Raw genomic sequence first — 26,970 nt, 5'->3', positions numbered from 1 at the left:
TGGACCTGCATATGTGTGTGTGCATATACATATATATATATATATATATATATATATATATAGTTACATAACATGCATAACAACCCTTCACATATGAAAGGGAAAGCACTTATTTATCTACAAAAATGCTTTCTTTTTCTATTAATAAAACTACTTCAGCACTGAGATTTACTCCTAATAATACATTTTATTTAAACAGAGAAAACAGAGCTGGCAAAGAAAGCAGCGGCCACCAGCACCCAGATTTTCTTGGGCTATGCTAAGGGTTGCAAGAAGAATAATAGGCACCATTGTTTCCAGTTCCCACTACCCCTAAAAAGCCTCATCAAGCTACAAGCATGACCACTGTCAGAATAAGGCACTGAAAGGGTGCCTTAGGAGGGTTTGGAGAAGGAAAGGAAGAGACACCTGTTGGGATGAGTGGAGAACCATATCAGAAATACAGTGAGACATAGCTCCACAGAGCTAAAAGATGCACTTGTGTTATCCTGCCAAGTCCTCCTTGGCACAAAGTCTCTGTCTGTGATCCTCTTAGTCTATCGCTGGGTCCCTGCGATATGTGTCTATCTGCTTTCTGCAATAAACCCTTCTCCTGCACTAATCTCATTTAACAGTTCCACTGACTTGAAAAGAGCCCAAGTAAAATTGCTGTGCAATTTCTGCTGGCGCTATTATGGCTGTATCACTTGTCAGCTTTCATAAACAAGATAAATATAGTTAAAGAATCAGATATGAAGAAATTTGGCATGTTACAGCAATTCATCAGAAATATTTTTTGAAAGGTACCTTGTAAAAAAAGAAACAAGAGGATGCCAGAGAGGATAAAAACTTCAATTTTCTCTTTTTGCAAAGTTCTTTTGCCCGAGGAGGCTGCAAGAACTCAGTGTGCACTGCCTTTCCAACACCACGTGCTGCCACACACAGCAGCTGGACCCGCACTGACTCCCTAAAAGCAGTGAGCTTGGTATCAGTCTCTGTATCTCAAAGAGCCTCTCTCTCAGATTGCATCACTAGGATCCAGCTCCCTGGGGGATAAAAGGCAGAACATCAGGAGGCATGCAAAGCTGGAAGGAGGGGGGAAATGTTCCTGTTCCTCTCAGCAGGGGAAACCCCGACTCAAAGGTGATTTGTGACGTGTTTTCACAGCAAGAGGACACCCATCTGAAGGGCCTGTGTGAAAGACCATCCCCCACTCTTCCCCACACAAGTGGTTGGTTTGTGCCTGCAGCTACTCCCTGCTCCACAGAAGACAAGAATCTCCCCTCCAGCACCTGCATGAAAAGACCAAGCCCAACAGATCTCCCCACGCCCAGGAGGTGCCCATGCTCTGCTCCCTTATCACCTCCAGGAGCGAGGTGATGGAGAGGCAAGATGGGGGGAGGTAGGAGCACAGCCCCACAGGTGCTAACCAGACTCTGCAAGAGGCACAGGAATGCCTAGCTCAGGGACACTCCATGGGGTGAGCCTGGGCTCCCCCTTGCTGTCCAGCCCTGAGTCCTCTCAGGGCATGTGGAGGTCAAAACAGCATCAGCAAACATGAGTCAGCTGTGCTGAGACCTGAACCCATGGCTCCAGGGAAAGTAGGTGCTTCCTAAGGTCAGTATTCTTTCTGGAAGAGATTGGGGGGTCACAAGAGAGGCTGTATTAGCTCTTAGCCAGAGAGGAAAATACCAGCCCTAAAAATAACTGAATTATAAAGGCCAGTGACAGAGGTTGAGACACTGATGCTCAGAAGATGAAGTAGCTGGTTTCTGCTGTTGTCTGAGTGCTATCCAGTCAATAAAGTACTCCAATAATGATTCACCTCTCATCACTGATGCAGCTGTAAAATATAATGGGACAGATTTTCAGCATTAGGAAAGTTTAAGGCATTTATGATGTCACTTTTTTTTTTTCCCAGAAATATTGGACACCAAAGCCTTGACAGAGATACTTGTGGGGAGGGGTGTTGAAATTTGACGGGGGCAGACTGGGCAGACAGGTCAGGATGTTATGATCAAATAAAGACCTCTTTGTCTTGTGGCATCTTGCTTTTGAGGAAATAAAATTCCCATCTCTCCACACCTGTGTCTTTCCTATTGCAGTAAAGAGCAAAAAACATGCAGTACTTCTCTGGAAGGTGATGGGAAAATATTTTCCTGCATTAAATTGGGGCAAAGCAGTTATCTTCAACCATTTCCCTCAAAGAAATAAAGGTTCCCTCTAGAGCTGTGTATAATTGTGTGACAGAGATGAATTTGAGCCCTTGTTTGTAGTCATGTTGAAGGTTCATCCAATTGATCCACATGTAAACAGATATCTTCTTAAAGATAAGAAGATACAGGCAGTCCAGGGGGATGCCAGGTTCTTCTGGGCTGCACCTCTAGCACTGCAGATCTTACCACATTGACTCCAGACAAACATCTGCAGTCTCAAATGGGTCAGAACATATACAGTTGTAGCATCCCAAATTGTCTAATGCCAACGAACCATCAGGGAAAGTAAGTGAGAAAGAAACTTCGAGTTTAAATGAGCTCACTACTCTTCTTATCACCTTGGCTCGAGGAGGCTCCCTACTGCTTTCCTACTAGAGCTTTTGCCTGTGGTTTTAATTAGTGACATATTTTATATTTTATCTAATAAAGCATTTTTCCACTGATTAGTTATGCTAATTTCTGGAAACAGCAATAAATAGTCTAGAAAAAAATACATGCTAGTGCATTTGCTGTGAAGACAGTTATGACCTGTCATATATCAGCGGGCTGTTATTGATCAGAATGTTAGTTTTATAACTTTATGTACTTTCTGAACATTTACAACCTTCTTTCAAGTAATTAAAAGTCACTCTTCATAATAGACAATAATTTACTTCATAAAAATATATAGTCCCAGGAACACTAGTGAGTAAATAGCCTCAATCTGTCCATGTTTATATAGACTTTTCCAGATCTTTAAGGCCTATAAAAATTAAACAAGCTGAGTGTGTGTCTTGAAAGGGTAAGAGAACTCTTTGTCATTCATCTTTGGCCATTGTAGTAAGTCATATGCCAGACAATTTGTCATTGAAGGAGAAAGGGAAGAAGAACACTCCCAGGAGAGAAACCTTTACTGCTTTCTCATGCACCACTTCAAGGTCTTAACAATGATCTTATTAGCATGGCTGCTACCGTTGTTCAGAGTTGTCCTGGGGCCATTGAACTGCAGCCATGGCAGGCAAACTGGGTTTAAACCAGTTCTGATTTTTCTCAGAGGCTTTCCTCAGCCTCTGACCTGCCATGTGGATCACAGCTGGGCTGGACCTGAGCTGGCTTCAGTGGGACAATTTCAGCTGCTGCTGGAGTCACAGCAATGCCCGTGACAAACCAATTGTGTGTGTGAGAGAGAGCATGAGGGCTGGACAATCCTGCCTCAAAAATATGTTTAAAAGTACCAGTCCCTAGTGGCAACCATAAGCCTTGTCTCTCTCTGTTTCTTCTCCCTGGCTGAGGAACCCTGGTTAGTTGTTTTGTCCACAGTTATGGAACAGCTCCTGGGATGTGGAGGATCCTGCTTGTTCTGGTTTTCACCACCTGCAGCGGTGACATCCTTAACTGCATTCCAGTCCAACCAAAACACAAGCACTAATCATATGGTTACAAAGTCCTTCGGCTGCTTCAGATGGAAAGATTTATGTCCTCAAAGACTTGGCCAGCCCATTATTGCTCATTCATTGTGTTTGCCTACAAGTTATGACTGCTCTTTCCATTAAATTTTTAATGTGACTGTAGCCTTGCCTCACTAAGCTCCAGGAAAATTGTAAAGGCACTGGCTGTTGCTGTGGACCTATAATCTCCTGGCAGAAGCAGTGTGGGCAAGCAGAATCTCACCCCATTGCACAACAGCTCACAGCACCACACTCTGACCCTTATGCAAGAACCACATTTTTCTTCAAAGCAAGTGTGCAGTGCTCCAGTCAGATGCTTGAGCCACAGGAAAGAGCAAAATGTCCCAGATGAGGCATATGGATTCAGTGAACATCTGAATCATGCATTGTGGGTCTACATGTGGTTTATTGCTGTTCATAAAGCTCATTGCTATCTTCACCTAGTGTTCTCTTCTGTTTCATTTTTTACTGAGTGCTCATTGTCTCACTATCAGTAGTCAAGGTCCTGAGGGGAACTTTAATAATTCTGGCCCTTAGATTTTAACCCAAAGCAGATCACATTACTATGACATTGGAATTTAGTGACTTAAGAAGTTTTCCATTCCAGTTGTTTTTATTTAGGCAGCATATCCCAAACCATCTCTTCATTCTAACTTTCCAACACTTGGACCTCCTTTGCAGGTGTACCCAAACTGTGGAGCCTGATGCCAACTATCAGCAAACCACCTACACAGTGACCACCATCCAAACCTGGGCAGATTTTTAATATATAGGCAGGAGATGGTTTGCCTGCTGCCAACAGTACAGGGTACTGTCACATGCATGTAGATGCCTCTGCCCTGGAGCCCAAGTTACTCACCCAAAATGCCCTGAATGTCTCTGAAGCACCTAGAATTACCAGAAAGGACCAGAGATGCTCAAAATGCCTAAGAAAAGGCAAGAATGGAAAGATACTATTGCAAATCTGCATGGTCTGGGTTAAATTTCTTTCTTTCCCAAACAACTGCTTTGGGCCCAGCAGCTGCAGCATTTCTGGTAAAGTGCAAACCACATCAGAGGGGACAGCAGACTGAGGTTTTAGCCAAGAAGGTGGTGCCCAAACATCCATTCATCCCTCAGCAACCAACCCCAGCATCTGCCCTTTCCCTCTGGGGCCACTGAAGGGGTCGGGTGGCCCCTTCAAACCAAATGCCAAGCAAGAAATTCTGCTGACCATGCCAGGAGCAAGCTGAACAGCAAAGAGTCTTTTGCTGAGGCACCAAGGTCTCATCCCATTTAATTTTCACAGGGACCACAACTTGCTTCTATTGCAGTAGATGCTGCTCCCTGGCATCCATCCCCCACTGGCTGCAGGACAATGAGGGTTCCTCCAAAGTCATCCCAGACACTGAGGGCTCTGTCCTGCCCTAGTGCATGTCTGAATCACAGGAAAACCCAATGCAGACTCTGGCTGGGGCTGGAGTCCCCTTGCTAAGCCTTTGTGAGAGAGCTGGAGTGTCCCAGTCACTCGTGGGATGCCCAGCATGGGTCAGTCAGTGCAGGGAGCAGCTGCAGCAGCTCCAGCCCGCGTCACCCTTGGCAGAGAGGCCATGGCAGTGGGAGAGCAAGCCAAGGTGCTGCAGCTGATAAATCATTCACAGTGGCTGGGAGACCCCATGAGTGAGCGAGTGAGAGGTGCCCTGAGCTCCTTGTTTCTCCTCCATCCCCTGCCAGCGCTGTGCCAAGAGCACGGCCACAGGAGCCATTCCTGCTTTGTGCATTTGTGGGCTCAGCCTTTGAGGCCAGGAAAGGCTGTTTCCTTCATCTGTCCTTAGCTTGTGTTTCATGCAGCACCACACCTCACACGACCCACAGGATCCACAGCCACAGCCCTGGCTATTGTAGATATTCAAAGTTCAGTTGGACCCAACAGGAGTTGACATTTCTCTCCTCAATCTCTGCAGTTTCTCACCATGGGCAGCAAACTGCCTGATTAATAATTACAACAATTAACTTTCACCAGATAATAGGAAAAAAAAGCATCAGATTAAGTTTGAGGTTGGTAATCTGGGGGTCATTGAAAAAATCAATGTAGCCAATAAAAAATGAAAGCACCGTTCCTTTGTTTATCAAATGAGTTATTAAGTGTTTTCTGCATCAAAGTCTATGCACTGTGATATAAAATAGAAAACTAAGGGAATTTAAATAGCTTGGCTCTGTCTATACAGCGGTGGTGAAGTATGTCTTCCATTCTTTGTTAACTCTTAGAAATTACTATCTTCTGAGAAAATTTTTGAGTGAAATTATTTTCAGAGATAGAAAGACTTTTTGGTGGGGTCCACATTATTTCCTCATGACACCTGTGTACTTTTTGAAGTTAAAAAATAACCTTTGTGTCAAAAATCCACCTGCTGGAGATATATATAACCCATTGGATATGGCTAAGGATAATATTTTCAAACCTGATTGTCCAAAACTAGACTTCTAGAAGGAAAAAATAAAAAGAACTTAAATCAAGGGCCTAACAATTTATCAGAAATATGTGTAATTTTTTATTTTTTATTAAAAATTAAAATTTTTTTTGCATTAAGTCTGTGGATAAGAAGGCATAAGCCAAAGTGTCAGAGAAGTCCTCAACAGCAGCAAATCAGGATTCTCTAGTAAAAATTTGCACTTCACCTTCCGTCTAAGAGCAATCACAATGATAAATGGTGGGAAGGCGGGAGAGCCTTTCATGCTTGCAGCTGGTAAGGAAGACACATTAATGTCATCACATAAAATTTAAAATGTTGCTGTCCAAAGGACTAAAAATTTTTAGTACTTCTGAACACTCTTCCTCAATATATTCTTTGTCTGTGGCACCATTATGCTTTCTCAGTGAGAAATTATTATGGAACAATTAAATTTGAAGCATCTTGCCCCTGGGTTGGCTATACCCTGGGCATGAATCCTCTAAAAGTGCTGTGAATATACTAATTGGCAATGCTTCATGAAAAATAAAGGTCACTCTAAACTTATATATTTATTTCCATCTTTTGGATTATAACATTGTGATAAAAGCTTCAGGGGAGGATGTTTCCTAAGTGACAGACAGAGATTAATGACTGACTCTTCCTTTGGCCGTGCAAGCTCCTCCCAACTGGTCATCAATTCCCAAGAAACACGGTAATTCTCTTGAGTGTTTTTGGTTTAGCTGTACTTTTAATTCCATGCCAGCCATTAGGAGTGGTGCCTCTTGCATTACAAAGACATCTCTTGAGTAACAGCTTTATGCCCTCCCACTTTATTTGGTACTTAAATCTTGTCCTAGAAGTCAGAGAGGGGATTTACTGTGACAATTATTTAATTATAAATACGGCTGTAAGGGCAACAGAAGAAAGCTGGGAACCCAAAGCTGCTCCACCATGAGAAAGGTGCACCAGGAGCTGACGGGGGGTGGGGATTGCAGATGCATAAAGGAGCACTGACTCCTGTGCTGTTGCCCAGCCCCTCCTGGAGCTCCTTGCACACAGCTTGTCTGCACAGCACCAGGCAGTGCTGCTGAGCCACCCAAGGTGTGGGCATGCTTGCTCCTGGCTCAGGGATTAGGCAGGGAGAAGGTCCCAGATGTTGGCAGGTACTCTGCTAGCTTGCTTGAGGCGGATTGCTCAGGGATATTCCTCATCTTGCTCCAATTTACAGCCAAATCCAAAATCTTAGTCAGGCTAAGGCACGGCAAATTCCATAATAATGGTGTGTTTGAGAGTCAGATGTGCTGATCCAATGGCAGAAAGGCACAGAAGTCACTGTTCAGGCTGTGCTTTAGAGCAAGAGTGAGGAATGCTGCTTTCATGTAGCTGTAGGACACAGCACTGTGAGAAAAACTGGAGCAAGGTGCATTTATTTTTACTGATATGTCTTTATTTCCTAACCCACAGACTTTGTTGTTGTTGACAATGATTGCATATCAAATGGAATTTGTATCCTCATGCAGATCCCCATGTTAAACAATTTAATATGGGGGATTTTTTAATCCATCCTTTCCCAAAGGCAGTAGTTATCATTTTGTACAAACATGTGGGATTTACAGGTGCTTACCTCACTGTGTAATGCTGATGCACAACTGCTCAGTAATTGAACAGTGTTGTGATGGCCAGGACAAGGTGACCTGTAAATGATGTACACTTTGTACCTAAATGTGTCATCCAAACATAATAGAGCACTTTGCACCTCTTTCTGTGTCCTCTGATCACCTCAGAGACACTTTGTCAGCTCTGAAGACCAGACAGGAAAGGATGCTCATGTTTTATAGTGAAATAATCCAGCAAGGAAGTGCCTGATGGAATGAAAGACTGCTTTGTTGGGTGAGTTTAGAACAGTTACAACTGATACTGTACTAGAAGCCTTTGCTGGATGCAAAGTTCATGCTGACTGAACTTTGGATTTTTAAGTTCAGGTTAACTGCTGAGTCTGGACTTTCTGAAAATTAAGTAAAAAAAAAACCAAACCAAAAACCCAAACCACCTCTCAACCAGTACTGGAAATAGCAGAAATATCAATATATTACAAAACTGAAACCAAGTTGTAACATGGATTTTAGGATGCAGAATCACTCTGCACAAAGCTCAGTAATTTTAATCATAGGCCCAGATACATATCTTAGCTACTAGAAGGGTGAAAAAAATAAAGCTTGTTTTAATTATATTATATTTATAAACAGGTACATATTTGTCACTTTGCTTTAAGGAATAGGTTGGCTGGAGAAAAAATTCTTGACAAAAGCTTCCAGGGATCCTCACTAAAGAGCTGATTTCCCTGTTTCCAGCAGGAACACACAGGCCCAGCATAAACCTGTTAATGCACATTGTTATCACTTGTTCTACAGCAGTAACCAAAGCTCTCAGCCATGATCAAAGACTTGCTCAAGATCATGTAAAAACCTGCTACAAGACAGGATTCTCTGCCAGCTCCCCCTGAGCATTTTTTCTTCTGTTTTTCCTCTTTCCATAAGAGTAGTTCTAGCTTTAAGGTTAGAAACAAACCATAATGCTTTTGAGCAGATAACAAGTGGCTCCTCCAAAAGGAGGAGGTTGGGTGGGGAAGGCAAGGGCAGAGGAGGAGGAGGAGTTCCTAACAAGCACTGCTAACCTGCAGGAGAGCTGTAGCAGCCAATTAACCTCTGCAACACGGGGTTTTCATGAATTGCTAGAAATGGGAATGATGAGATCACTGCCAGAGATGGACCTGGACACTGCCATGAGGTTCTGTGCAGGAAGGACAACTCCAGACACAGAGAAAACAGTTTCAGGCTCTTCTGGCCTTAAAGAGGGGGAGGGAGAAAGGGCAAAAAGCATCTGCATTAAACGTTTCTATTAAAATCAACTGGCGGATAATTAATTACAAATTCAGAGTTACCAGCTTTGTCATGAGTTTTGCTCACCAGAAATGTAGACGTGTAGGAATCAGGAGAAAGGCAATTTTCTTATGTGGTGTATATACATGTATAGTCCATATTTTAATGTTTTGCCTCTATTGATACAGGTATAGCTGTTATGTGAGCAGGTGGGAAGGTTCAGCTTAGAGGAAGAGGATTTTAATATTTAAATACTGAGCTAGTAACACTTTTCTGGAGTGGCTGGACTAGCTACCCACACCCTGTAGCAAATACACCTTTTGGACCTGAAGTCTGAGAATGCAGAACTGAGAGGTCTCCTTCAAGCCCTGACACAGACATGCACCATCCTAGTTTAACCCACCCATACCAGCCAAAAATTAAATTATGTCAGTTGACTCCATGCCAAAGATATTGCCTTATTTCTGCTAACCTACAAGGTTATTTACACATTGCTCCACCAGAAATTCCTCTGGAACAAATGGATCTTTTCACACCCAGTGGAGTTGGCCCATCATGATGCTCTGAAACAAATTTCTAAAGAACATAAGTGACAGACATAAAGTTTGCTGTAATCTCCTGGCTGCACTTCTATCAGTGCTAACCACAATCCATCATTACTTTTTCTCACGTCTGTTGCTGTGAAACAGCACCAGCCCTCTCTCCTCACCTTGGCTCTGGCCTAAGCAGGGCTCACACACATTGTATAGGAAAACATCAGTCCTCTCACTTTGAAAATAGCTAGATACATTTTCAGGTTCCTTCATAAATCACCTTCCCTTCTGACCCCAAAGATTTCTAAATCCATTTGAATTCAATGACTGTACTGCATTTCTATGCCCACCTATAAGAGAAAAATAATTTACCCAGTCTCAATCTAGTTGGTAGTAAAATATGAGTACTGCTGGCAGCAACACTGCCATGTAGAGAGACAGAGCAGGGAGCATTTCTTCACTTAGTAACTTTACATCTGTAATATTTTCTTATTGATACCTAACCATTCTGCTGAGCTTTTGCTCAGTAGAAATGCCCCTTTTGGTATAATTCCATCAAATTACATGTCTACATCACTTGACATATTTACAAATTTTAATATCCTTATCATTAATTTGTTTTGCAACATTATTTTCAGCTGTCCTTAGAGTGATTACCTTGAATGACATGAGAAGTGTTAATGAATATTTGTCATTTCAGGTAGTAGAAATTCAATGGAAAAGTTGTGTTGGATACTTTCATGGCAATAATCTGTGGCAAGTACACAGCTAATTTTTCTCTTTTTTTCCCATTAGACCATTAGAAGGTTTCTGTAGTAAATTTGGCCATTTCCATAAGACTTTAACTCCATTGGTCCACGTCTTAATGTGATTAGAGAACTGTTCCCTCCTACATTTTTTGTTTGTTACATGTCCCCTTCTGCCACCTCTAGAAAGGACAAACTCTGTACATATCCTAGGAGTTATGGACCAACACAACAAAGACCTCTGTCTCTAAGGATTTTGAACTTTACCCAGCAATGCTTGGTGTGGGAGAAGTTCCTGTGCCCTCTGTATAAGCCACATATTTTTGGTCTTTGCAGATATCTCCCAGAAGAAACTGTAACTGCTTTGTCTCGTGAAACACTCAGAAACAAAAAAAGTTGCCAAGATTCAGGATGAAAACATTTAGACTTTTTACAGAAGGCCAGGAAAGTTTTTATTCCATAGAAGATCGCCACAGACCAAACATACAAGTCCTAAGAACAGCCTTTCCTTTGGCATTTTATTACTGTCTTTTCCAAACACAGATGAAATCAAGAACTAGAGAACATGCAGCTTTGAAAAGTTTTGCTTTGACTTTCTGGGAGAAAGAAGTCCCAGAAGAGGTTTCCAGAATTGAGGAACTGAGTAATAAGATTGAGTTGAGTCTTCTGCTCGTGTTGTGTCACTTTATGCCTGAGGAGCCCTTCCCCCCCATCCAGAATGTCCTGGGGTGACTTTATAGAAATACAGAGAACTTTCTCCAGGGCCACCAAGGTCATTGTGGGAGATCAGTCCCAGGCCTGGCTGTGGTGCTGGAAGGTGGCAGCATCTCCTGGATGTTGGCAGAAAGGCTTTTCCCTCCACAGTACTGACCTGAGGGCCACAGCTCAGACTCTGCTGTAGGTTTTACCAGCTTGCTCAACCCATGAGCACCTGTGGAAATATCTGCATTGCTTCTGCTGGATCTCCATGCAATGCCTGACAATGATGGCTTTGTCAGATGTGTAGATCACAGGAGGTATCTCCATGGCTTCTGATAATGTAGGCATGCATTTATTGAGGGAATGATGCCAGTTTAAATCACTTAAGATTCCTGTGCTTATGGATGTGAAATTAGAAGTGTATACTTGAACCAATTTCATCAACAATCATTGTTTTGCTTGCTGTAGGCTATGAAAACAGACTTTTAAACAAATTTTGTCTTGTGCCTTACCCCAGCTATCTGCACACTGAAGTCCTAACAGTGTCCTGACTCCTGCTGGGAAAATATTAAAAATGTTTAATACTCATTTGTATATAAATAGTAATATCAAGAACATAAAATCTACTTATGGACCAATTCAGCAGCCAGAGCTCTTGTTCTTTCTGGTTGTCACTTTGATAATGCAATAAAATCACAAGGGCTTGCAGTCCTGTCTGCTTGGTGTGCCATCATTCATAACACATTATCAGAGTGACAGCTGGCAGTAACAAGAGGCCAAGTGCCAGATATGCACGGTGCATCTTTCTGAAAAATATTTCCCCTTTAAAAGGCAGATAGGTTGATTAAGAAGTGAGGGAATTCCTCCCCCTTCCCCAGATGGCTGAACTGATTCATTGGAAACCAACCCAGACATAGCTTGTCAGTGCATTGGCAAAACTCCATGCTCCACCTTCCCTCCTCTATTCAGGTTATATCCCATGGGGTTCATCAGGAGAATTCTGCTTGACAAGGATTGAAAACAGTGATCTATAAGCACTGAGCAACATCACCATTTGCTTTAATTAGGCAGGACAAAAAGCTTGCTGGAGGATGCAATGCAAGGAAATACCCTGAAGAGGGTCCTGTTTGCACTCTTGCTTTGTGTTTGACCAGCCTGCTTTCTCTGTGGCCCCTTGACTTCAGGCCCAGACAATGTGCTCTCAGAGCTTTCCAGTCACCATAAATCCCTGCCCCCTTCCTCAGTGAGACTCCTTCTCAGGCACCATCTCCAGGCATCCTAACCACCCTTCACTGATCCAGCCTGACCTGTTAATCAGTATTATTGAAGAGTCACCCCTTTCAACTTCAGGAAGCAATCTGGTGTATTAAGTCCTTTTTGTTCCACTAAAAAGTCCTGTGACCTCACTAAAAACCCTTCAAAAGACAAGAAAGGAGTTGTGTCCCCACACACAGGGTGCTAATTTGGAATGTCCAATGAGTTAAAAGAGCAGCACTAGAGAAGATGCTTTATGAGGTGATAGAGTTAACTGGCAGCTACTCCATTCTAATGCCAGCTGACTGTACAGGACTCCACAATGTTCTCAGGGATGTGGGGAGCGGTGTGTGTTCCCTGGCAGAGACCCAAGATCTAGATTAAAATCTCCCTGAGTTAATTTAGGAAAACAATAATATTTAAAGTTGGAAGGTTGGGGTTTTTTTTTAGGCTATATCCCATCATGAAACATGTGATCCCTGGGCCTATTTCTTGTCCACATAGATCTTTCCTTGTGGATTCTGTGAATAGCTGGCCCCACATCCTTAAGTGGGAGGACCTAACAGGAAGTTAATAAATTAGTATTTTGATACTCAAATAAATATGAGTTTTCAAGAAATGCTGAAGTGCGTCTCTAATTAAATTATTGTCACAACCCCAAATGCTTAGTAAACTGATCATCACTAGTTAGCTTGTACAAAGCCCAGCATTGACCCCAGTCTTGGCTGAACTTCTGCAGCTCTTTTAATTCCTTGTAACTGCTCACCTGAGGTAGTGTAGTTTCCTCACACTTCAAGCATTTATTCCTAGAGCAGAGGACAACTTGCAAAATGGGATCTGGACATTTGCTTAGATCTCAGAACCATCCAGTTGCCATCTAAACCGCCATGGCAGGGTGGTGTCTACCACACTCCCAGGTGAATATTTATGTTGTAGGGCCAGTGTTGGCCTGTGCAAGGGCTGGGTGGTGTGCTGGGGAAAACATCCCTGCTGGTCCAGCTCTGTCCTGGAGAATGCTGTCCAGGTGCCACACAGTCACAGAGAAATAAGAAAAAGAAACTATTTTCCCCAGGTGTTCGTGTTCAGGCCTGTAACAGAGGCCAGAGTTGTAAGGTTTCATTGTACACCATAACTTCTGTTTTCACCCCTGCTTCTCCATGTGTTGTTGCATAAATGCATCAAGTTTTTCTCTTTCTCTTCACTTGCCATTTGAACTCTTTTTTCACCCCTTTGCATGTTGCTGTGTGCTATGAAATTTTACTTTATCAAGGATTAGTTGCAGTTTTGTTCCCAATGTTTGTTCTTCACAGATCTTAGCTTTCCTGTAAGAGATGGAACAGGTGAGGGGATAAACCAGTTAGAGATGAGGACTAGCAGGAACCTCAATTTCAGTGTGTGCACCTCTTTGTCTGAAGCAGGAATCAGTATGCGAAAGATAAGAAGCCACCGTTCCTCAGCCATTACAGTGCAGCTTTGTTTGAGTGTCCTGCTGCAGGCAGCTGGGTGCTCTTCTCATCCCAGCTCCCTCACATGCACCATGGCTAGCTGAGAGCAGGACAGGCACATTTCAGGGGGAAAATCACCATCTTTATCCATGGTGACAGAGGGAGGTGCTCAAATCTCCTTTTTCTTCATGAGCACTTTTCATTTAGTGAGTCACCAGTGGATCTGTGCTAAAGCACCTCTGAGTATCCCATCTGTAGATGAGATCATTAGCACCTGATACCTGCCTCTGAGCAACATTTTCAATTATTTATTTCAGTTATTTATATCATCATTTCCAATGGGGTAGATGTCTGCTCTATGCAAAGATTTGTTGCGGTGATAACAATTCTGGGAAACATTAGTTTTGTTTTCTAGTCAGCAGAGTCCATGCTACAGAACAAGCAAATTTATACTAATCCAAAAATACTGCAACTAGTTCCCCTTCCTAAAGTAAAACTGAGCTGGCAGCATTATAACTGCATGCAAAATTGGGTGTACACAGGTTTATCTATTTACACAATGTTAATGTGTAGATAAGGCCTTAACAGACATTTCAGTGTCCCTATCATCTCGGAACGTGAGACTTCAGGGGTACTTCAAGAAATAAACTTAAAAAGTTAATCTGCACAAAAATGGAAAAAGAAGAAAAATATTTCTTGCTTCTCGAAGACTCATTTCCACAAGTAGATTTTGCAAGAAGACAGACACGTCAATGCACCTAGGGCTGCCTATCTGACCAGTCAGAAAAAAAGGATTTTTGTGATGTCATCACCATTAAACCTTCCCCATTAGCAGCATTAGTATCTAGTTAGTAAGTTCACATCTAGTAAGCAAGTCCACATTTGCATTTTAGCTTTGCAATTAAAGTAACAAAGTATTTTAAAACTCTTCTCCTTCTGTGTCTAACTAAACCAGCCCAATTAAAATTATAGTCACTGCTCAGGGAAGACATTCATGAATACCTGGACTGCTGAGGCCAATAGATTTTGATCAGAAACCATGATGACACATATTAGCTGCAGAATGCAAAACCTGGCCTAGTTTTGAACTTTTTAACAAGATTATATAGTTTCAGCTTAGTAAACTGATTGAAGATATTAGAAGATATTAGAGGAATAATACAATGTATTATTCTTCCATTGTATCCTTAATTTAAAACCATGCTGTTTTGGAAGTCCACTGTTATACCTGATACTTAGTCCCTGATTATGAATCTTGTAGTGGATTAAAATATGCATTTTAAAAAAACTTAATAAATCCTTATCTCCTAGTATTAACAGCAACTAGTCAAATTTTGTGGGTTTTGTTGGGTTGCTTCCAAGGCAAATCCACCAGATCTTTCTGTTGAAAATGGCTATGTAAATCAGGAATATCTCCGGTGAAGCCCATTAGAAATGCATCAATGGAACACTGGTGTGAAAAAAGATTCAAACTTATTGATTTCCTCTGGAATTTGTATGAATGAAGAAAGAATAAAGAAACTGAAAATTTTATTTTTTGCCTTGGATTTTCTTTCAGAAACCTTAACTCCCAAGAAGCATGGCTGAAATAATTTCTAATGAATAATTAAACAGGTTATTGAACTGATTAAAATGAAAATGAGAATAGGTAGAGAGGAAATTTGGGGGGAAATACTAGGAACATTTGCAACAAGAATTAATCTTTGTCAAACACTTGTGCCTGCATGTAAGACCATACTTTTAACTGGTAAAAATGGTGCATTATCAGAGACTGGAAGCAGAGATGGGCTCTGACAGAGTGTGGTCCCTGCCACCTCAACAAGGCAGGGATCTAATGGCGAGAAGAGAAGAGAAGAGGAGAGGAGAGGAGAGGAGAGGAGAGGAGAGGAGAGGAGAGGAGAGGAGAGGAGAGGAGAGGAGAGGAGAGGAGAGGAGAGGAGAGGAGAGGAGAGGAGAGGAGAGGAGAGAAGAGAAGAGAAGAGAAGAGAAGAGAAGAGAAGAGAAGAGAAGAGAAGAGAAGAGAAGAGAAGAGAAGAGAAGAGAAGAGAAGAGAAGAGAAGAGAAGAGAAGAGAAGAGAAGAGAAGAGAAGAGAAGAGAAGAGAAGAGAAGAGAAGAGAAGAGAAGAGAAGAGAAGAGAAGAGAAGAGAAGAGAAGAGAAGAGAAGAGAAGAGAAATTATCAGACAGAGGAAGAACTGTTAGACACTATCCGTAATAACATGAAAAACCATATTTAGGAGAAATTAAAGCAAAGCAAATGCAGGAGGAATATTTAAAAGAAGACCCAGAACATCCTTATGGCAGAGAAAGAGAAACTCTGTGACATTTTCTGTCCCAAGGTTAATCTTCATAATGTTCTGCTTCTCCTTGCTGGAATGGGCTGTGATTGGAGAATGGTTGGAAACAACGGCAGTCAATGAATTAGTCATGAAGGTATTTCTGTGTCTAATTCTTAGTGAAATCAGTGAAAGTTAATTTTTTTAAATTCAGGTCCTTGGTCCCTGTCCAGGTTGGTTTAGCTCAGTGTGGGTCTGTTAGCTTCCAAATTGTGCCCATTTTGAACAATTGCTATTGTTGCATATTTTTTCCTTACTGTGTCAATATTTATTCTAGCTTATGGCCCTTTAAAACCATGCTCCAGTAGATACAGGCTTCTTTTAACGCCTTCTCTAGTCCTAACATGCTTTTCTTTCCAGTCTTTGAATGGGAACTGCAAGGATGGGTTCTACAGGTATTATCTTTCTTGGAGAAAAATATGACCTAGTCTGTTTGCCATATAAGTGCTGAGCAGAAATGTTTTATAGACCCTTTAATAATAAAATTTTTTGCATGGCTATCTGTATTCTGTGGATTTTTCAGCTGTTCATTTGTTTGGTGTTAAATTATACTCTTTTTTTAAAGTTTGTTGTTTTTTTAAAAAAGGGTTTTTTTCCGGTTGTTTCCTCTTTGGAAAAAATATTAACAATACTTAAACTTGCAGTAGGTCCTATTTAAAAGCATTTGGAAGTAACTGCCTGTGAACTGTTCACTAAAAAAGGAAAAAGTGAGTCTAGAAGAGGAATTTATTAAGGACGTGAATAAATAATTTCTCCCTCTCATTGTCATGTCATTTTCTTTACCATTTGGCACTCACTGCACTTGGAAATTCCTCCAAGTCTTTGTGTTCCTGAGCTTTGAGATTTCAGAAAACTGTCCCATGGCCCCCAGTCCCTGCCAAGATTGCTACTTTCATACTCCTTTTCCTGTGGATTACAAAACAGGATATTATTATAAAAACAAACAGAAATTGCTGTTCACTGCTGCTAATCTTGAAGAGAACCATAGGGGAATGAAAGCTCTGCAGTTCTTCCTTTTTTAAGTGGCTCAGGCCGGGATGACTCCTGTTCTGCTGCTGTCAGGTAAAGATCAAACACTTTTCATTGCCAATTACCAAAGGTCACAGTAGATAACTCTGCAGTTTTCTGTCCTTCCTTTGAAAGTTTTAGTCATTGAGAGATGAATTTAAGTTTTCTTAAAGTTTTTTTTTCAGTTTTTAAATTTCCCAGTGTGTTTCATGATAAAGATGGGATCACTTATAAACCAAAGGCAGTATATAACAGAAAGCTAACTGCAGATATTTCTCTGCTCTGTACATGTCTGCAGGCTGTTTCAGCACTGGGCAGAAGGGTTGCTCTATGTTGTTGTCTTGCTTTTTCCCTGTGGGTGATGTAGAAGGTGTTAAAAGACCTGTATTTGGCCCTTCTGCAGCTGTGAACCAGGAATGTCCTATCTGCTTAATTAAAAATATGGAAAATATGGTGCCACAAAGCAGAACCCATGTGTTGGTTGTGTAGCTCAGGAATGGGAGTCCAAGGTGGTATCTGGGGCAGAGACAGATCTCAGAACAAGTCACCTTTCTTTTTTCCCCAATTTATTTACTCTGTTCCCCATAGTATCTAATCCCATTAGGAAAGGATATTTTCTCCACAGCTCTCTTGCAGGATTCAGAAGTGTGAACCATAGTTTTGACAGAGGGAAAGTGGGGTAGATGCAGTTTGGTGCAGATCTTGCAGGAAGGGTTGGGCTGAACTGGGAATAGAGTTTGGGACGTTTGCTTTATTAACATGCTCTCTAACATGCATCTCCAAATTAAACTCTTCTTTTGACCATCCTGTCTTGGAGCATGAGGATGATGTGCTAAACTATTAGTAGAGTACAAAGATCTCAGTCATGCTCCTTGGGCTTCCACCATTTGCCAAAGCAGATTCCTTACCTTTGGTGAGGCCACATTCACCACGTGGCCATGCCATGAAGTCAGTGAGGGTGCTGTTGAGCATAACATCAGGTCAGACCCCAAACAGCATCATGGACTACGTTTGAGGCCTCTTGGCTACTGGCTGCTTCTTTCCAAACTTGAATTAGCCCCATTTTCCGTTTCCATCCAGTAATAAACAGCAGCTCACCCTGGTTTCAGTTCCAAGATGAGCTCCGTGGAGCTTCACTGACCTGCTCTAGGCAGTCCCCTGGAGCCATGTGCAAAGTCCTGAGGTGTCCCCAGAGGGCACAAGTCTCCTACCAGCCCTGTTCCAGGCACAAGGAGCTCAAGGGATCTTGGATTGTCTTTGCCCTGAAAGCAGCAAAGCCTACACCTGCATTCCTGCATGGTGGCACTCCCTTCATTGAAAGGCTGGAAAGCAAACTGGGCTTGGAAAAAACAAACAAACCCAGAACCAGAGAGCTCTGGGGTGTGTGTTCTTGGGAGAGTCACTCAGGGTGTGGGTAATGAGCAAGTGGCTGCTTGAGGGCTTTCAGCAATGGGATCAGCTCTCTGATAACACTGCCCTGGTTCCCAGGCTCAGGCAGGAGATGCACTCTGGTGGATGTATAAATTGGCAGATGGATCGTTCGATGGGTTTATTAATGTTCAGGACTGCCTTCCTCTCAAAATACGTGATATATGGTGGCTTGTGTGGTGGCTCTGCAGACCAGTTTCCAGGTTTTGAAGAGGTACATGCTTTATTTATTAAATTCTCTGGGCTCCTTTGGACATTGGACAAGAACAGTAATAGAAAATGATGAAACTTCCCTGATCTTCTTTTGTCATTTCCAAAAGAGACAATACAACCCTAATGAAAGTAAAACTCAAAGATAGGTTTCTAACTAATGCAGAATGCCTTGGACAAATCAAGATCCCAATTTCTAACATTTTTTTCCTCCTGTGAACAAACAGGAGTTTTAGATTGTCTCTTCATCATTAGGATGCATTGAAATGGCCACACTCTGATAAAACAAAAAAAATTATAGAAATTAGGCCTTGGAAAACAGATGAAAATCAAGTGTTACTTGGCAACAAAACTTACCTGAGAAAAGTAGGGAGCTCAAATGAGACAAATAAATATAAGTCCAGGACCAGGTCAAATTAAGACTCCTATTAAATGTGTCATGTCACTAAAACCATATCTGAGAATTGCAGTTACTAGGAGAAAAAAAGCAGTTTGTGTTGGTAGAATATAATATTTTACATTATTGACAAACACCTAGCAATTTGGCATGATACTTATATTTTACAATGCTTTAAGATCACAGTAATATTTTAGCCAAAAGTGCTTGAAACTGCTGCTAGAATTTTTCATCGGCTTAACATACCATAGACATTGTTAAAATGTCATTCTAAGCCCATTTTCTGACTTTTCCTTATAAAAGGATTAACTTGTCTTTAGAATGTTAAAAATGCTTAAATTACTTGATATTAGATAATAAGGTTTAGCTCATGCTCAGGAAAAGTTGGAGAATTTATTAGGGAAATATGTATACATTGTCTTTTGCTCAGTGGGTGTAAGTCGGGCTCTGCACAGAAAGGATCCTGCTGATGCAGGGTAATTGGAGTGAAGGTCATCTGCAGTCCACTTGCCAGGTACCTGACATTACAATCAGGTGAAAACTGACTAAATTCCAGAGCAGAGAGCCCTAGTACAAATGCAAGTCCCAGTATCTGCTTTGGTTGGAGTCTAGGTGAAGGGGACACACAACATTCATGCATGTGAATGACATGACATTGCCATTTACTCTCTGTGTCTCTGAGACTGACTCTGCCTGTTAGTTGATACATGGCCCAAACTGATGGGTAGGGCAATCTGCATTTCAGTTTTGGTAGCTCTGGGACCAATGGCAAATCCCAAGGATCTGGGTGTGATACCCAGAGCACCCTGTACACACAGAATCTTGCTCCTTTTTCCACCAAGTCATGTTGTTTCATGGCTCTCCCTCACACTTGAATGCCATTGTCTTCCTAATTATAAATTGGATTTGATTTTTTTTTCCTTTGAGACACAGTCTTTAATCATCCACTGCTTGTCTCCTGGCAGAAAGCTGCCCCTGGAAGCAGAGTGGTGAACAATGGCAGCCTGATTTTTTGGATCACTGGTTGGACCACCTTGTGGGATGAAAGGCACATCATGACCACAGCTGGTCTCCTGTCTCTGATGGTTCTTCAGGTGTGTTGTGTTTCCCAGCTCTGTTCAGGTTTAACAGGGAGCCAAGGAAGCAAGCAGCCATGCCATTACTGCATCCAATTTCAGACCTCCATTTGCTATCATCCCAACAGAGCAGGGCCATCTGTGTCTGCATGCTGCAGAAAAGTCTCTGTACTATCTGTCTGCAACAGGCTTCTAGGAAGGACAAACTGAGAAAACTCACCCTACATTTGCCTAGATACATCCAAGGGAGATGAGCTGCAGGCTTCTCATCATGAGTAAGATGGGCAGACACAGTTTGTTTGGCTCTCTTTGAATTCTGGCCTTTTTTTTTCTTAGTCGGGATTAGCAGTCAACAGGTTTGCGAATGTGGCATTTGGCTCTCCCCTGCTGGGTTGCAGAGCATGCCCACCACCCATAAGTGTAAGGAGCATTTTTGTACCCTTGGTCTAACCAGCTGCCAGGTTGGCACAAATTATTTATGGGGCTCAGCCCTGCATCCTGACTTTGTGGTAGAGGAGGAATGTCAACTCTCCTGTGTCTTTCCCCTTGCTCTCCCCAGCTCATGTGAAGCATGGGGTCTTGCACACTTTACAGCTCCTTCAAGAAACCAGGAATAAATGGCTCTTACCAAGGAAATTCTTGCTGTCAAAGGCAAGAACAGCCTCTTAGCTGAAGTCTGCAGTTTGCACATTGCACACCAGCGAGGGTTTAGGTGTGACCAGGTAATTACTCCTTAAACCCAAGGCCTTAGCTGTGCCCAGAAGCAATCAGTCCTGTGTGTTATTTACCACTTCCTCCTTGACTGCCCTTTCATTTCAAGCTTGCTTTGCAACAGCCTGATTGATTTATCCAGTTCATGCCATTCTCTTAACGTAGGCCCTGGATTAAAAATAAACCCTGTAAATTGCTGCTACATATTTACTGACCATTGTGCAGCACGGCACCTCCTGCTCGCTCAGAAAAAAATGCTTCCTCCTCCTCTCAGTGCTGTTAGCTGGAAAAGACAGATAACTTCCTGCACTGAAATATAAATGGTAGAGTTGCTCATTAAGCTGGACCTTGGTTAGCAACACCAACCTGGCAAGAATGAATCAGTAGGTGAGTGCAGCACTGTAAAAACCCTGAGGATTCTCCCACCCTGAAAGAGTCATTAAAAACATTACAGAAAAAGGAAGGGTATGCCAAGTTTAAGATTAACTGCAGTTATGACTGTGAAAATCGTACTGGGAACACTCCTACGGGCAGGCTTCAGTCTGAAAAGAGGGCATTATCTCCCCTTGGCACCAACGTGCATGTCCAAGTGATAATTCTCTGCAGGGCTCATGTCAACACAGAGAGCACAGTGCCTTGCTGCAAAAGGGCAAATAACCCTCAAAAAGCAGAAAGGATCTCTCAGAAGTGAGCAGCACTGAATCAAAAAAGTCAACGGTACCTATGGAAAGGACGTGACAAAAGATCCTCTCAAGGCAAGTGAAGGGAACAGGTTTTAAGGAAGGGAACAAACTCTAAACTCTGAGAAATGAAAAAATAAGGGTTAAAGCGGCAGTTCCACCAGAGCTTGTTCTGTGAAAAACAGGATCTTGTGTGTGACTCATCTTGCCCGTCCTATGGCATTTCTCACACACCCATATAGATAACCAGACTCTCAAAAGTGCTTGGAGACAATTTTCAAGTGCAAAACATGTGAAGATCTCAAAAGACCTCAATTTCTGACATTCTTTAGAGGCCAGATACCTCCTGCAAGGCTGGGGCAGGGCTGAAACTTTCCATCTTTCTGGTGAGATTTGAGCTAGTGGTTGATGCCAGGAGGAGGGGTAGCAGGGGTGGCAGAAGGCCCAGCTTGAAGAGAGATAACAATCAGTTGGAAGTACATTTTAAAAGATAGCATCAACCTTTTTCTTAGAAACATCTTGTTGGCTTATTTTTACTCGGGAGAACACAGAGCCAAGGAAACAAAGTCTTCTGGTTTCAGTTGTTTAAATAATCAGGGCCCATGACTGAATGAAATAGCAGAACAAGGATGACGATAGCAAAATGCACCCGTGCAGCAGCTCCCAGCCACGGGAGGTGAGCTGAGGGCAGCAGCCACCCTCCAACAGCCTGGTTGGCTCCTCTGGGAAAAGCCCTGCAGCCTTCTTCTCTTGCACCTTTCTTCTCTTGCACCTTTCTTATTTTCAGATTTTTCCCTGATAGACAGGTGTGACCCCACTCTGGGGGCAGGCAAAAGGAAGGAGCTCAGCACCCAAAATTTCCCCTTCTTTAACTCAGAAAGAGCCCACTGAGTCAATTCGGTGCCTAAACCCAAGCTCTTTTTCTGGTGGCTCCACCTTAAAGTACCACCCAGCAGAGCCAAGAATGGGAGAGATTCAACTAGTGTCAGACAATTTTCAGATAGTATAACATTAATCTTCTCTTTTATCAACACATGCCCACATTTCTGGTCTCAAACACAGCTCAGCCTGGGAAAAGGGGCTGTACACATGTCCCAGGGATTTTTGGCGGCTGTAGAAGCTCCTTAGAGACCAGAAGTACCATTTAGCCTAGAAATAGTTTTGCTGGACTCTGAGCATTGCTGGACTAAATGTCCCTCAGCAAATTTGCACCATAACTTTCAAAGGACAACAAAGCATATCCTAAACTTGGAAGAGAGTTGTTTTATGCATTGTCAGAACAAGACAGTTTGACAAAACTCAAAGGAAGTTTTCCACAGCTAATGCAAAACATAAGTAAATGTATGCCCGCTAACAAAGAATGAAAAAGCCACGCAGCCAGGCACATTTTTTTATATCCAGTAAAATTCTATAAAAAATTATATCTGTGTATTGATACCTTACTTTTGTTTTTCTGTTACAGGGAGTCACATATCAAAGCTAGGTAAATGAGAAATGGCAAGAGAATAACTGCTCTGTTAATGTGAAAGCAAAATGGTTAACCATGTTACTGGATATTTTTAAGAACCCAGATTTCATTAAAGAAACATTCAAAGGCAAAATAAAGCATCAGTCATCAAATGTTTGTGGATAAATGTACCAGCTTATTGCACCGAGCAATGAAATGGGGTTTTGGGGAGAAAAATTTGCAAGTGAGTAATGGCTTCTTTAACACTAATGTGGCTTAATTCTGAATTAAATCCTTGTCCTGCAAACAGAGGCTGTCATAGAGATCAGTATTACTTCATCTCCCTTTTTTTCCCTTCATTTAATGTCATTACAGAAAGCCCAATACTCCAGAAACATTTGCTGCTACCCAGTATGTATGTATTAACAATAACCACTTTATGCTCCTTTGAAAGAATGGCCAGCATGCCTAGAAAGCACATTGAAATATAAATTAGAGAAATTTCAAAATAATCCATTGGAACTAACAAAAGAGCAGTACAGTTAAAACAGCTTAGAACTGAAGACTTGGTTTTGGCAATGGCTGAAATCTCCTCTGAGAGAAAATGTTTTAGATTTTAATGATGATTTGGATATATATAAAAACTGCATTTTTTCTGTGGACTCAAAAAGAAAGAAAAAAACCCCCTACATTTAAAAGTAGACTGCATTAATTGCATAACAATTGTACCTGGTGGGCCATGACAACCAAAGTATTGGAGTATAAACAGACCAGCTGAAGTTGTGATGGTTTAGTTTCCTCCACGGTATGTCTGGGTCTCATGATTTCATTTATTTTGTTGTAATTCCAGGGAAAAGGTAGCACTTGCTGAGCTGGGTGCTGAACAGACCCCAATGGACAGTCATCTTCCAGTTCAGGCACTTAGAAAGCCAAAGTGGCTGAGATTTCACCCAAAATCTGTGTCACAGTGCAGTAGTGGAACTGCAAACCCTTGGTTCCCTCACTGAGTTCCTGTGCCCACTGTCACTGTGGTGGCTTTGGGACAGCACAAATAGCAAATAGCACTGAGCACCATTTTCTAAACCATGCAGGGTTTAGGCCACTGAAAGGCCTGCCCCAAAGCAAAGTGCTTTTTAACATTGCTCAGTGGCTTGTTATAAACAGCTGAGAGTGTATCCTGGCTGTTTTGCCTGTGAATTTCCTGGTTTTGTTGTAGAAAAAGTGCTGGTGATAGATAAATTTCTATGCATCTGACAGTGAGTATTTTTAATTCTTCCTCTGTCACTGGTTCAAAGATTTCTTGTCAACAAGTGACCTTGCTTTCTGGAGAGTATTAGAGAGTATTTTCTGAGCAATACTGAAAGAGAAAGAACATGGACTGTAAAAGAGGATGAGAAACACTGCTGCATATATCCCTCACTGGTAGGAATCAGCACTTATTTGTGGCCAAGAGATCTGCGGGATCCAGTAAACAAAAAAATAAACATCCAGAGAGTCTGGATTTGCAGGAGGAGCTGAAGAACCACTTTAAAATAGTCTGGAACAAGTTGCTTGGACTGATTGGACTGTGACTAACCACTAAACTCAATTTCACAGCAGTACCACAGGGAAGTAGAAATATTTAAAAAATCAGTCAGCCAGTCCATTTTCATCTTTTTACCTGAAAACTATTAGCTTTTTCAGTCCTATACCAGCCTTTTCTCTTCTCTTTACAATTTACTATTGAAAAAAATTGGGGAAAAATAAAGAGGAGGAGAGAAAGAGGAACCCTTGGTGATTCAAGTCTTAAACAATTTTAATAATATATGTTTCAAATAAAACTTTAAGGTTTTCCTCCAATGAAAAAATTGTTTACATTATCAGAACCTTCTCTGGGAAGCAGACAATATTTTGCTATATTTTCAGCAATGAGAGAACACTCCATGTTCCCAGACTCAAGGATTTCTTTAAATACTCAGTCTTAGAATCATTAAGTTTGGAAAAGGTCTTCTAGTCAAGGGCTTCATAAGCAGAGCCCATGTGGACTTCATCCCTAGGGAAGTGTTGATAATCCCCATCCACTCAAAGACCTCTTCCCCGCTTTTTTTCCCCCAGGTACAATGCTCACAACTCCACACTATGGATGATAACCCAGCACACCCTCAGCACAACACTTTGGCCTTTCAGCAGAACATTCAAGTGAATTATTCCCTGCTTGCTGTTGCAAATGCCAAAAGAATTCACCTTACTTTCTCCATGAGGAATTAGAAATTACCTCATGAGGGAGGTTATAATCCACTGCCAAGTGAGAGAGTCAAGATTAACCAGAGTAACCTGATTGATCTCTGTGTGAGGTTTTTTAACGAAGCTCTGGTTGTTTTTCACTGCAACAAGCTGCAAAGCAAGGTAACTTGTGGGGTGCTCTGAGGGAAAAGTTAGAGTAAAGACCACTCTGCTCAGGACTGTGTCTCCCAAACTAGAGACACACTGGCATGCAGAAGGAAGGACAGTTGATCAGTCAAACAAACAGCAAGGACACACAGACATAATTTCCAGTCTTTGGCCTCAGCTGAAACTCAAGATCAAGAGCAATGCACTCCTGCTTGTGTGAGTCAGTCACAGCCCAGTGCTGTTAGAAATACTGCCTATTTGGTCGACCTGAAAAGGATCATTTATTGCTCCCCAAAATCCTGTGACATCAGACAGAGTAGCTGTGGGGACCTGTGAGCATCAGGAGATGTGTTTGTGTTCTGGACACAAAAATTTTCCTCCTTCCCCAGAATTAGATATCTGCTCCCAGTTCTGGTTGTAAACTATTGTGTAGTGTGTCTGTGTTTTGATTATCATGAAAATTATGCCCTGGAGCTATCTGCACTGTGGTTCTCTGTGTGTCTCACTGAAGAGGTGAATGAAACAATCTTTGGCAGTCCAGTTTGTGCAGAGGCTGTCTAGGCAGTGCATAAACAGAATCCTTTTTATTTACGTCAGTTGCATAAAACCAAAATTCTTTCCAAGGATTTGCATGTTCACAGGCCTAATCATGTTAGCACAGTGCACATTTGCAAATTTACTCTCTGTCAATTGCTGGAATCTGGAAATCTCTCTGATTGCTGTTGGAGGCATCACCAGTGCCAGAGGCAGTGGAGGGAGCAGGTAGGGGTGCAGCAGCTGAGGGTGTGAGCAGAGGATGCACCATCCATGCCAGCAATGGAAATGCCAGCTGAATAGCAAATGATCTATTGTTCCTGGTTAAGTAAATAACACCAGTTTCCTGTCCCTCTGGAAGCCATACCTGTAAACAGAAGCTTCATTCACCCCAGCTCCTACTCCTTAATTATTCTATGTCCGTGTTCAGACTTGCACAAAATGTGTAAATCAAGGAACAATAAAGAGGGACAAATTTCCAGAAAGACAGAGCTTTCATTGAAGCATAGACTAGGACTCAAAATTCTTCATGGATTCAGATGTCTCCTGTTTCAAAATCACAGGCAGAGTTTCCAAACAAAGCCATATTTACTGAAGTCTACTGAAGCTTAACCATGCTTTCACTGCACACAAGCTGAGGTTCTTATCTGGTGTTTTCCTAAATGTCTTCCCAGACACATTCTTCCCCCCCGGATCAAGCAGAGCTTTTCTTCTGTGCCTACTGATTTACACGGAGGTAACTTCCTTGGCTGCTAACCTCACACAACCTGCCCAAGTAATTTAATATTTCAATGCTGACGACCCACCTCAAATTCCTTTCACACCCCAGGGAAACTGAGCGCATCCCCCCACAATTCATTAAGGAGCAATCCCGGAGCTGCTGTCGTTATTGGAGGGAGGCAGGGAAGGAGGGAGGAGCAGCAGCCTGAGATCCCACACTGTGCTGATCACACCTGAGCCAAGCCGGGTCTGCAGCCAGGGAGCCACCACAGAGCCAGCTCTGCAGCAAACATGCACCTCCACATGCACTGCTGAAGGAAAGGTTCAGCTCCTTGGGATTTCAGTCTTTAAGTGTCAAATAAAAACTAATATAAACCAATAAATTTTAAAAAAACAGTGTTTCAATAAGCCCATTTGCTGTAGGTTTTTACATTCACTCTCCTT

The sequence above is a fragment of the Camarhynchus parvulus genome, chromosome 4 (genome assembly GCF_901933205.1).
Source record: "Camarhynchus parvulus chromosome 4, STF_HiC, whole genome shotgun sequence".
NCBI lineage: Eukaryota > Metazoa > Chordata > Aves > Passeriformes > Thraupidae > Camarhynchus > Camarhynchus parvulus.
Note: the sequence above shows the minus strand (reverse complement) of the source record.